The following is a 12,500-nucleotide window of genomic DNA, read 5'->3' as shown; positions in this document are numbered from 1 at the left end:
AGTATAAGAGTAAGAAATAGATATAAGAAAATGCATGCAACGCTGTTCCTGAGAAACGGTCACTGATGTATTCATACTTTCATTGCTGAAATAGTCTTAACTCCCTTGCGCAGTTCCTTCATATACCTACACATACGGTGATTCGATAACGCCACAACCCCTTTTTACACCACACATTCAGTATCTCCCTTGAAAACACTAACGATTCTTGTGCGTTAAGGCTCTCTCTTTCCAATACTTCTTTCGCACCAAGGTAGACCTTGTTTCGAACTAACTTTTTATTATCATTATTATTACTATTATTATTATTATTATCATTATTACTTGGTAAGCTATAACCATAGTTGGAAAAGCGAATGCTATAAGCCCAAGGGGCCCCAACAGGGAAAATAGCCAGTGAGGAAAGGAAACAAGGAAAAATAGAATATCTTAAGAACAGTGACAACATTAAAATAAACATTTCCTTTATAAACTATTAAAACTAGCAAAACAACAGGAAGAGGAATTAGATAGAATAGTGTGCCCGAGTGTACCCTCAAGCAAGAGAAATACTTCCTTTCCTCCCTAATGTCGTCTTCCATTCTTTTTTACCAGACGAACCCCTTTTCAAATGCTCTAATTCATACTTTCACTTGCACCGACCAACTCCTACATATCGCCACATTTCTTACTCTCCCAATTCAGCTTACAATACTATACTGCACAGAGAGTTCATCTTAACAGCTTCATTTTCTCTTTAATGACCATTAATGTCTATTTTTCATATCCATATAGATAGTTAATATCACCTTAATCTCCTAATGGATTTCCATATTGGGCTCCCGAGACGCTCTAAGTCCTTTCCCAATCTATTGATTAAATTCTTTTACCTTTCTTGCATCATCTATTCTGCGAGATACATTTTTCTTCTCGCCAAGCAGTCATTTGTTTTACTATAATATGCCTAGACCAGTCAATTGCTTCCTTTCTTTCTATCCATATCATCCTTCAGGGCATTATTCTCCGGCCTACATTTCATATTGGCTTTCTTTATTCATTAACATTTCTAAATTTCTTTTGTAGATTCTGCATTTTATCTTTACTATACCTAACCATCTTGAAACATAAACCACTCCAAAACCCATTTTCAATACAATTCATACCTTATAATCTTTAATCTAAATCTATAGTCCTCTTTCTGGCGTCTTGAATCTTGCCATACATTAAGACATTGGACAGCCAAGTAGGTATCGTCACTGCAACTTTGTATAGAGCAGTGATAGAACATTCTTTGTGATATTGGATAAACAAATACCTTCATCTATATCATTTTTAGGTCAGACTTATAATATCATCCCATGACCATTTTCTCTGGCACACTTTTACACTAAACCATTCACTCTTCCAAATAAACGTCCTAACATGGGCTTTGCGTTCATTAAGATATCAAATGGCTCTTCCTTATCTTCTATACTACTCCTCCTCAACACCTTCTACAGTGCCTCTCTATGATTTCTATCATAAGCTTTTTATATCAATGTACGCCACACACAGCCTCTTTCATTTACCTCCATACCACTCAGGTAACAGTTTAATAACAAAACCTCGATTCTGACACCCACTTCTTCGTCCAAAGCCCCAAGTGTCTCTACGATCAGTCTTTGTTGCCACCTAATAAAGATCCATTTTTCTTATCTAAAGGCACTCTGTTCTCCCCTTGGTAATACATATATCATCTGCCTTCTTCTCTTAATAAAAGTACTAATAATCACCTTCCCTGTTGTACTTGGTAAGGCTTTGCCCTTATAATTCTAGTAGTCGGTTCTATAACTTTACAAAAAAAAAAAAAAAAAAAAAAAATACTTTAACAGCCCCATGCCATAGGGTCCTTCCCCTCATACAGATTGAGTGGCCATGATTTTTTATATGAACAAATGTTACAAAGTCTAAACATGTTGTTTACGTGAGTATGTAACCTTGTGATATAATAATGATAGGAAAACTATGAATTCCCAAGTGTCCTGTACAAAAAATTTAAATATTGTATTTGCAAGGATAGACAATTACAAAATAAAAAAACAGGAAAAATAATAATTTAAAGACAACTTTCATATAAACATAGAAACAAAAGTACTAAAATATCTACGCGCATGTTATCGACAATGAATTTAACAGTGATTGTGTAATTTTGCCAGATATAATGATCATTGCATATGGAAATTGAATGGATATAATAATTGGGTTTTAATTGATTAATTATCCTTGCTAATGGTGATTGCGTCTTCCCTTTTCATTACAAATTTTATTTTCCTCATCATAATCAAAACTTTCTCTTCATCACTTGCACTGACCTTATCTGACCCCTTGGAGGAAAGCCTTACCCTTCCTCTAAGTTTGACCTCTCTATATTACATGAGTTACGAATATAGAAATTTAGAAATGAAGAAAAGTGTTTTCCTTATTATTGTGCGAGGTGGCTGTTATGTTATAACGAGGAAGCGAGGTAAATGCAACTAAACTTTATTAAACAGACAACGAGCTTATATACTTGTACTTGCGAGCAAGAACGTCACAAAAATTCAAACAAACCAAAACATGAGCAAGAAAGCTTACACAGGTTGGTCTATTGTCAGTGATAATACAAAAAGCAATGCCATTACAGTGTACGAACGCGTATGAAACACGTGCGGCACACTATCCTATCAAAAACCATTGTTTATTTAAAAAAGAAGGAATAAAGAAAATTAATATTTAGAAACTATTGAAATCCTTCCCGGTAAGGGGTCCTACCTGTCAAAAACCCATTACTGTCCTAGTTCATATCAACGACCATTACTTTACAGTTACTCTCAGGTGATGAAAATATTTATTTGGCGATGCATGGAGAGTATAAAGAACGGCTGTCCTACCCTAAATCCATTTTCTATCTGATAGGAAAGGTGGGTGAATGAAGTGTGAGTACAGTCAGCTAACTAACCATGGTAGGGAATAATTTGGAAAGATAAGTATTAGTAAGAATTAACGTAAATTCGTTCGTTCGTTTTAGATTTCCTTGCCGTATGCAAGACACAAAGGCTCTTGCATTGGCAGCCCGTAAAGTAATGTAAAGTGTGGTTTACTGATAAACATCTCTTGTGATTGCTAGCATCTACAGACAATGATTTCTTAAGTTAGATTTAACGAGAAAAAAAATGCGTTCATGTTTCTTTAAGGCAAGTTTATCCTGTGGGAAGAATATATGCCAATTTTTGAAGAGTGAAAAGAAGTGTTTAAGCTTTCGTAAAAGAAAGGAATTAGAAACCCGAAAGTGTTAACTAGAGAGAAGAGGTTATGGAACGGTAGGCCCCATGTATCATACTTCCCTTGCACTCGTAGAGGTGGAAATAAGGAGATGATGGGGGACAGAGGGGGGAGGGTGCTAGACATGGAGGAGTGGGTAGCATCCTCTTCTTCGACGGCACTACCCGAAACAAGAGAACTCAGTGACCCCCTACACGCGTCATGTTACCATTTATTCGCGCAGAAGTGGAGAGGCGTGATAGTAGCACGCCATAAATTACGCTCGCTCTTTTGTACATTCTGGCCATAAAAAAGTCACGTAAACGATTGTCTAATGCTGCGTAATAAAGCCACTGAGGACTTAAGGCTTTCTCATTCCTGAGTCAGTTCTTTCTGCCAACTCTTTTATCCATTCTCAAGTTGTATTTCCACGTAAAGGCATGAACGTTCGGTCGTTGATGGCTTGCTGCGTCCTATAAAATCTGTTCTTCATCAATGAAGTCTTGCATCATCATCTCCTCCTACGCCTATAGACGCAAAAGGCCTCGCTTACATTTCACCAGTCTTCTCTATCTGGAGCTTACAATTCAATACTTCTCCATTCATCGTCTCCAACTTCACGTTTTATAGTCCAAAGTCATGTAAACCTGGGTCTTCCAATTTTTACAATGGCTTCATTACACAGAATACATGAATGCTATCTGTACACTTTCAAGATCCACCTCCAAAAAAGTACAATATGATAAAAAAAAAAAAGATAAATTTTATTACATTATGCGTACGGGAATAATTGAGTAAATATCCAAGTGACCAGAAAACTCGTGATAAAATTATGATTCGATGAATTATTGTTAGTAAAAGATAACAAGGTTTGCTAGCTCTGCCGACGCCACCACGCCTCTCAAGCTTTGTTTCATTTTCGGCAAAAGTATGCCTCTCGAGTTCACTTTAGGGATCCACTGTATGAAGAGCGCAACACTTAAGGGATTAGGTGTTAAGCTGCCTCTTAGCAACTAGACTGAGGAAGCTGTTGCTCTCCGTGCTAAGATAATAACTTACTTTCTGTTGTTCTGGAGGATTTAGTGTGACGCACGGTCTAGACTTTAGACTCTAGACCGTGGTGTGGAGGAAGAATGTGATGATAAAAATAAGACTTCTGAAAGACATGGCATTTTAGCGGTTCATGTTATTGTTAATTTGAAGACACTCAAGATCATGTACTATATCCCGTTTGATCGACAGGTAAAATGATGTATAACTTATTTGTTCAACAGATGAAATTATGTATACCCTACTTGATCAACAGATAGAATTATGCATAACCTATTTGCCTTATGTTTTATTGTTTTTACTTGTAATTCATAATTATATTCTTTCAGCCTGCCAATGTCCTACCTTGTGTGTTTATTACTTTCGTTTTCCATTACCTTCAGATTTATCTTCCATTTTATTGTATTTTCCTGTTATTCATATATTCTTATTTCAGTCTGCCAATTTCCTAGAATTAGGTTTAACCTATTTGATCAGAGATAAAGTATTGTATAACCTATTTGATCAGCAGAGAAAATTATGTATAACCTATTTAATCAACAGATAGAATTATGTATAACCTATTTGATCAACAGCTAAAATTATGCATAACATATTAGATCAACAGATGAAATTATTTGTAACCTATTTGATCAACAGATAAAATTGTGTATAACCTATTTCATCGACATGTAAAATTATGTATAACCTATTTGATCAACAGATAAAATTATGTATAACCTATTTGATCAACAGCTAAAATAATGTATAACCTATTAGATCAACAGCTAAAATTATGTATAACATTTTCCATCAACAGCTAAAATTATGTATTACCTATTTGATCAACAGCTAAAATTATGTATAACCTATTTGATCAACAACTAAAATTATGTATAACCTATTTGATCAACAGCTAAAATTATATACAACCTATTTGATCAACAGCTAAAATTATGTACAACCTATTTAATCAACAGCTAAAATTATGTATAACCTATTTGATCAACAGCTAAAATTATGTACAACCTATTTGATCAACAGCTAAAATTATGTATAACCTATTTGATCAACAGCTAAAATTATGTATAACCTATTTGATCAACAACTAAAATTATGTATAACCTATTTGATCAACAGCTAAAATTATGTACAACCTATTTGATCAACAGCTAAAATTATGTACAACCTATTTAATCAACAGCTAAAATTATGTATAACCTATTTGATCAACAGCTAAAATTATGTACAACCTATTTGATCAACAGCTAAAATTATGTATAACCTATTTGATCAACAGCTAAAATTATATACAACCTATTTGATCAACAGCTAAAATTATGTACAACCTATTTAATCAACAGCTAAAATTATGTATAACCTATTTGATCAACAGATAAAGTTATGTATAACCTATTTGATCAATAGCTAATATTATGTACAACCTATTTGATCAAGTGCTAAAATTATGTACAACCCATTTGATCAACAGCTAAATTTATGTATAACCTATTTGATCAACAGCTAAAATTATGCATAACATATTAAATCAACAGATGAAATTATTTGTAACCTATTTGATCAACAGATAAAATTATGTGTAACCTATTTCATCAACATGTAAAATTATGTATAACCTATTTGATCAACAGATAGAATTATGTATAACCTTTTTGACCAGATAGAAATATGTATAACCTATTTGATCAACAGATAAAATTATAAAACTAAAAGAAAATAAAGATTAAGAATTTGTCATGTAAACACCATCGACGTCAACCTCCCCAAAATATTTTGTGGGAATACAAATCCTTCTAAAGTCACCGAGACCCTTTGATGATTCAAATAGGAATTACTGATTATTATTATTGATATAATTATTACTATCTAAGCTACAACCCTAGTTGGAAAAGTAATATGTTATTAGCCCAAGGGCTCCAACAGGAAAAAATACCCCAGTGAGGAAAGGAAATAAGGAAATAAATAAAAGATATAAGAAGTAATGAAAAATTGAAATGAAACATATTGAAAACATTAACATCAAAACAGATATTAGATTTATAAACTATAAAAGGACTTAAGTAAGCTTGTTCAACATAAAAGCATTTGCTGCGAGTTTGAACTTTGTAACAATATTATTATAGGGAAAAATGTAATGTCAAAAAAAAAAAAAAAAAAAAAAAAAAAAAAAAAAAAAAAAAAAAACCATAGGTGATAGGAATGTATGACACTAAAGGAACTACTATGAGATTCAGGGCCTTTGTAACACGGTTTTTTGGACTTTGCTCCTTATCAAAGCATCGGATGTAGCTGAAAGTTGACATATGTATATTTTACAACCACACACAAATTTTGTCAGCATTATCAATAACCTAAACTCGATAGTTTTAATTTTTATTGAGTAAAAATGATCTAGCCGACGCCATGGCCAGTGATAACGAGCCAAGAGTCGAAAACATTCATTACGTAAGCAATGTAAACATCTTTTGACAAAATTTTGCCCCGCCCATCCACCAGACACCCATTCACCTTCTTCCATCGGCTCTGAAACCCATAACAGTCAAGAATGGCTAACAGGATTTGGAATTGCCCCCGTGGTTGCAAAACTGCATTTGTCTTACGACTTGCAACTTTATACAGTCAAGAAAAAGCCCGTGGCCATATTTACTATAGCCTGAATAGGTAATTATTCAGTTTCTAGTTTAAATCCAATGTTTATGGTCTGATTTGTATTTAGCGTAACATGCTTATAATACTTGTAATGTCATTCAGGCTTTTGAACATTTCCATTAACTATTCACTATGCCACCACGAGAGAAAGAAAGAGAGAGATTGTATGTAAACAGTCTTTATATAACTATTTTTGTTAAAATAATATTTTTTGTGCTAAAATCTCCATCAGACCAACGGATCATCCGATATAATTTTTGTTCTTCTTCTTAGGCCATACGACCGTGTTGGCTATGTTTTGGGCATGACTGCATTTTGTAAATAAATCATGAATAGTTTTAGGAGTTTTATTTGTACATCTCATGGGAATTTATAAAAGTAAAGTGAACATAATTCATTTATCCTTTAAAATAATTACTACATGTAACCAAACAAATAGTAGTAAAGATGATAATGCAATGAAGGAATGATACCATACTTTATCTTTAGCTTCAACATCGGCAATAACATACCCAGTTGCCATAATTTGTCCGCTTAATGAAATAACCTATCATCTAATGTTAAACTTAATTTCTGAGGAGGCCATGGCTTATTGCACAGTGAAAAAACATGACAAAGACTTTATGAATGGCGGAACGATACATAAATGTGGGTGGGGTATCTGTGCTAGTAATACTACTGTAGCAGTATAGCCGCAACAGTAGTATACATGAATTAAACGTTTAGGCCAACTGCTGGGATCCTTGAGGATCATTTAGCACTTCTTACAACTACTCGAGAAATGAGTTTTTATAGCCAGAATTTAAATTTTCTGATCCAACAATGTCCATGATAGCCTTCAGTGTTATCCTGAATTGTAACGAGGCCAAAGTGGGTGGAGCCTCTTGAAGTCATCATTCTGACGATAATTATTGGTGAAGGTTTAAAGCCAAAATACGGTACCGGCTTTCTTTTGTTTACAGTAAATAGGTAGGTAGATAGACAATGAATAAAAATTGCTTGACATTGGATATAGCAGTTATCAAATCAAGCTGGTCTACTACGTTTTTGAAAATTACCAACTATTCCATACACTTTGTCAATCTGATTGTGACCTATAAAGTAGACTGTAATTTCTTAGGAAACTTATTTTGGGAGTTAGACAAATAATCGAAGTGTTTTTGTATTTATTAACATATTTTGTTCGTTTGTTCATTATGACAATTCTCAGTGGAGAGGTTTCAGAGTTCATAAAGGTGTACTGCTTTGCTTTTATTTACACTTTTGTGTTATTGTTGGCAGAGGTATAGCCTTCGTTACGTATAACCAATCATCGATCGAGAAAGAGAGAAGAAATGTCGTCATAAGTTACGTAACGAGTGCGTTCGAAACCTTTTCTCTGAGTAAGTTGGCCCGTCTTCAAAAATCGTCACTTTTACTTAATAAAGTACCAAATTTATTCAACCTACGTAATGCAGAATATAGTCAAAATTTATGTGTAGATATAATGCGCATTCTGAATAAGCGTTATATTTATGAAATTCATAGAAAAAAAGTTATTGCGAAAAAACCGTGTTACAGAGGCCCTGAATCTCATAGTAGAGTACACAACTCCAGTGTCTTGCTCTCTTTACTTTCCTTCGTGAGTAGCAGGAACTAAGGAAAGGACATTAATGCCTTAGAGACCGACCATATATACATATGATCACAGCAAAGTTCCTTTTCCATTAAGCTAGGACCAGGGAGGACCAGGCAAAGGCTGCTGATGGCTAAGCAAGTAGACTTATAGGAATCGAATGTTCTATGTAGATAAGATATGTCTGTTTTAATATTTCATTGTGATTAGGATTATGTCAATTAAACGAAAATAATAATTCAAATAGTTTTTTTCACTTTTCTTTCCGTAATTTGGTAGACAGGTACACACATAAACACACACAGACACACACAGACACACACACACACACACACACATATATATATATATATATATATATATATATATATATATATATATATATATATATATTTACATACATATTTTATATATATATATATATTTACATACATATTTTATATATATATATATATTTACATATATATTTTATATATATATATATATATATATATATATATATATATATATATATATATATATATATATATATATATATACGAGAGAGAGAGAGAGAGAGAGAGAGAGAGAGAGAGAGAGAGAGAGAGAGAGAGAGAGAGAGAGAGAGAGAGATGCTAACTGCTCTAATAGATCGTTTTCCAAAAGGACAGCCATTCACATAGTCCCTGTCAAAAAGAGCCCAGCTTTTGTTCAAACTTTTCGACTCTGGATACATGAATGGAAGTAATTTCGCTGAGCGACCCATAGAAAAAACTTCTTTTTTTTTTTAACTTTAGTTTTTTTTTTTCGCAAGCAATTGTAGTTACTGCGACAACAACTCTGCCGTTGTTTCTTATAAAATCCGAACATTTTTTTCTGTTTTACTGTGCTTGTTTGTTTCATTGATTTCTTATTTTGCTTTTTATAACTATTTTTTGTATGCATTATCAACTAGAGATTTTGAATTCCCCTAAATTAGAGAATGTATATATATATATATATATATATATATATATATATATATATATATATATATATATATATATATATATATATATATATATAATATATATATATATATATATATATATATATATATATATATATATATATATATATATATATATTTATATATATACATATATATAATCGTTTTCCTATTTAACACATAATCATAAAACAGCAACACTTGAATGTTACAAAGTAACAGTCACCAATTTGGAAATGACTGTACAGTTGGCTTCTTTAATTTCGGTACACTTCACGGCTAGCTAGGGAGACGTCTGACAGCTGTACTAGCACTTTGATACTGGAGCACCTACTGTACATAAACCAAGAAGAAAATAAGAAAACAGGTAGAATAGTGTGCCTGGATGTACCTTCAAGTAAGAGAACTCAAACCATAGACAGTGGAAGATAGAGAAAGTTTCAACTGAAATATTTTTGAAAGTTGGTCACTCGGAATCATGACGATAGTCCAAAAAAATCATAACTACAGCTTAGAGCAGTTTAGTTCAAGGGATAAAGATCCTAAGACGCTGCTGACATCCAAATAAGAGAATTATATTCCAACAATGGCAAAGCAAAACATGTACATGACTCTATACTCTCATCTCAGTTGGTACAACGAGCTTTGCAAAATACCAAGGTTTGTAGGAACATGTAAATATCTTCTTATGTAATGGAATGGAGAAAGCTTGGAATTGCAAGCAATATTATGTACTGCCAAATATTAATAATCAATACAACCATGAACCGTATTGCCTATGCTTAAAATTGTGGAAGGGAACCATTGTGCAAGATTAGATAATCAATCAAGACAGCTTTTCTGGAGTTCAGTCACATTCTCCTTCAACTTCAATGCTTACTAGTCAGTTTTATATCTATATTTCTATTAGGATTGACCAAATAACCAGAACAAGAAGTTTATTATCTGTATAGTGTACTATTTCACTTTCAAATCGAATAAACATATCACAAATAAACACTAGAACAAACAAAGATAGCGTAACATAATATGACCAGAGTCCCGCTTTAGGCGGGCAGTCCCGTTTTTTTTTTTTTTTTTTTTTTTTTTTTTTTTAAATGCCCAGCTTTTATTTTACTTTTGAAAGTGTTGTCCCCCTTTGTTCCCATTTGGTCCGCTTTTTTTTAGCTAAATTAACCAAATTGTCCCCATTAAAAGAATAGTACTGATATTTTGTTTAATTTTGCCATTCCAGTGAAAAGTATGAATATTAAAGATAAGTAGAAAAAGGTTTTGGATTGATTCTTGGATTCTCTTATATATATACAGTATATATATATATATATATATATATATATATATATATATATATATATATATATATATATATATATATAAATATATATATATAGATATATATGTGTGTGTGTGTATAAATACTATATATATATATATATATATATATATATATATATATATATATATATATATATATATATATATTATAATATATATATATATATATATATATATATATATATATATATATATTTATATATATATATACATATATACATATATATATACTGTATATATATATATATATATATATATATATATGTATGTATATATATATATATATATATATATATATATATATATATATATATATATATATATATATATACATATATATACATATGAAATGTCCAGCTTTTACAAAAAAAAATCTGCTCACATTAACATGACGCTTAAAAACACCGGTCAGGATAGATCTTGAGTGATTAAATGCACCATCTAAAACTATTCTATTTTGCCGATACTTTGGAAACTTTGAAGGAGATCAAGATCATACCATCAAAACATAGATCCTTATGTTTATATATAGCAGCTTATGATGAACCAAGTCAATCAAAGAGCTTGAAGTCAATTTGAACAAGTCTTTATTCACAGCCAACATCCCGTAGTCAAGGCTGACTTTGATATTAATTATATCTTAAAAGAAAATGCAAGCAGCCAACTGGCCCTTGTAAGAATACTGGCTATAAGGAAGAATTGTTCGGACTCAAGTTTCATAGATAAGGGATGGAAGGTCAGTCTTTAGGAAATCATATAACAAAAGGTTATCAGAAGGTTATCAGAAATAAAAATCTTTTCAGAAAGGAAGAGCCATCATAAATATAGTGTAACCAATAAATCTTTAAAAAAATAAATAGGTCAATAAAACCAAAAACAGTGATAAAGCAGAATAAGATAAAGTTGCATTTGTTTATTTTGATAAAGGGAGAAGGAACCAGGGTGCCTGGGTGCTATATGGTCTAGAAACCTTTAAGTATTTATCTATTCATTTCTAAGAAATCACATCACAAGCTGAGAGCGCTTAAAAGTCTTTATGACGTGGATAAAGGTACCATGGTCTTCCACTGTCTTGGGTTGGAGTTCTTTGCTTGAGAGTGCACTCAGGCACACTATTCTATCTTATTTCTCTTCTTGTTTTGTTAAAGCTTTTTTATATTTTATTTAGGAAATACTTATTTTAATGTTACTGTTTTTAAAATATTTTATTTTTCCTCGTTTCCTTTCCTCACTTGGCTTTTTTCCGTGTTGGAAACCTTGGACTTATAGCATCCTGTTTTTGCAACTAGGGTTGTAACTCCGCAAGTACTACTACTACTAATAATAATAATAATAATGATAATAATGATAATAATAATAATAATAATAATAATAATAATAATAATGATAATAATAATAATAATGATAATAAAAATAATAATAATAATAATAATGATAATATAACGAATGTCTAATCGTAAACTGGTGCGTAGAGGGACGACCCAGAAGACTTGAAAAAAAAAGATAAAAAGTAGGTAAAGTGATTTGTGGAATTTTTCGCATTGAGATGAAAATAAAAACATCATATCAATTTAATCCATTTATGATTATACGGGCAATTTATTTAGTGTGAAGTCTAATGGCACA

At 31.8% G+C, this 12,500-nt stretch overlaps 1 protein-coding gene across 1 annotated transcript in view; it reads right to left on the bottom strand.

Moving 5' to 3' along the window:
* LOC137639197 (uncharacterized) overlaps positions 1-12,500 on the bottom strand; it is a 101,239-nt gene that overhangs the window by 8,264 nt on the left and 80,475 nt on the right. The gene's annotated exons all lie outside the window — the stretch shown is intronic.

This window comes from Palaemon carinicauda, chromosome 4 (assembly GCF_036898095.1).
Source record: "Palaemon carinicauda isolate YSFRI2023 chromosome 4, ASM3689809v2, whole genome shotgun sequence".
NCBI lineage: Eukaryota > Metazoa > Arthropoda > Malacostraca > Decapoda > Palaemonidae > Palaemon > Palaemon carinicauda.
The sequence above is the reverse complement of the archived record's forward strand: the minus strand, read 5'-3'. Positions and strand labels throughout refer to the sequence as shown.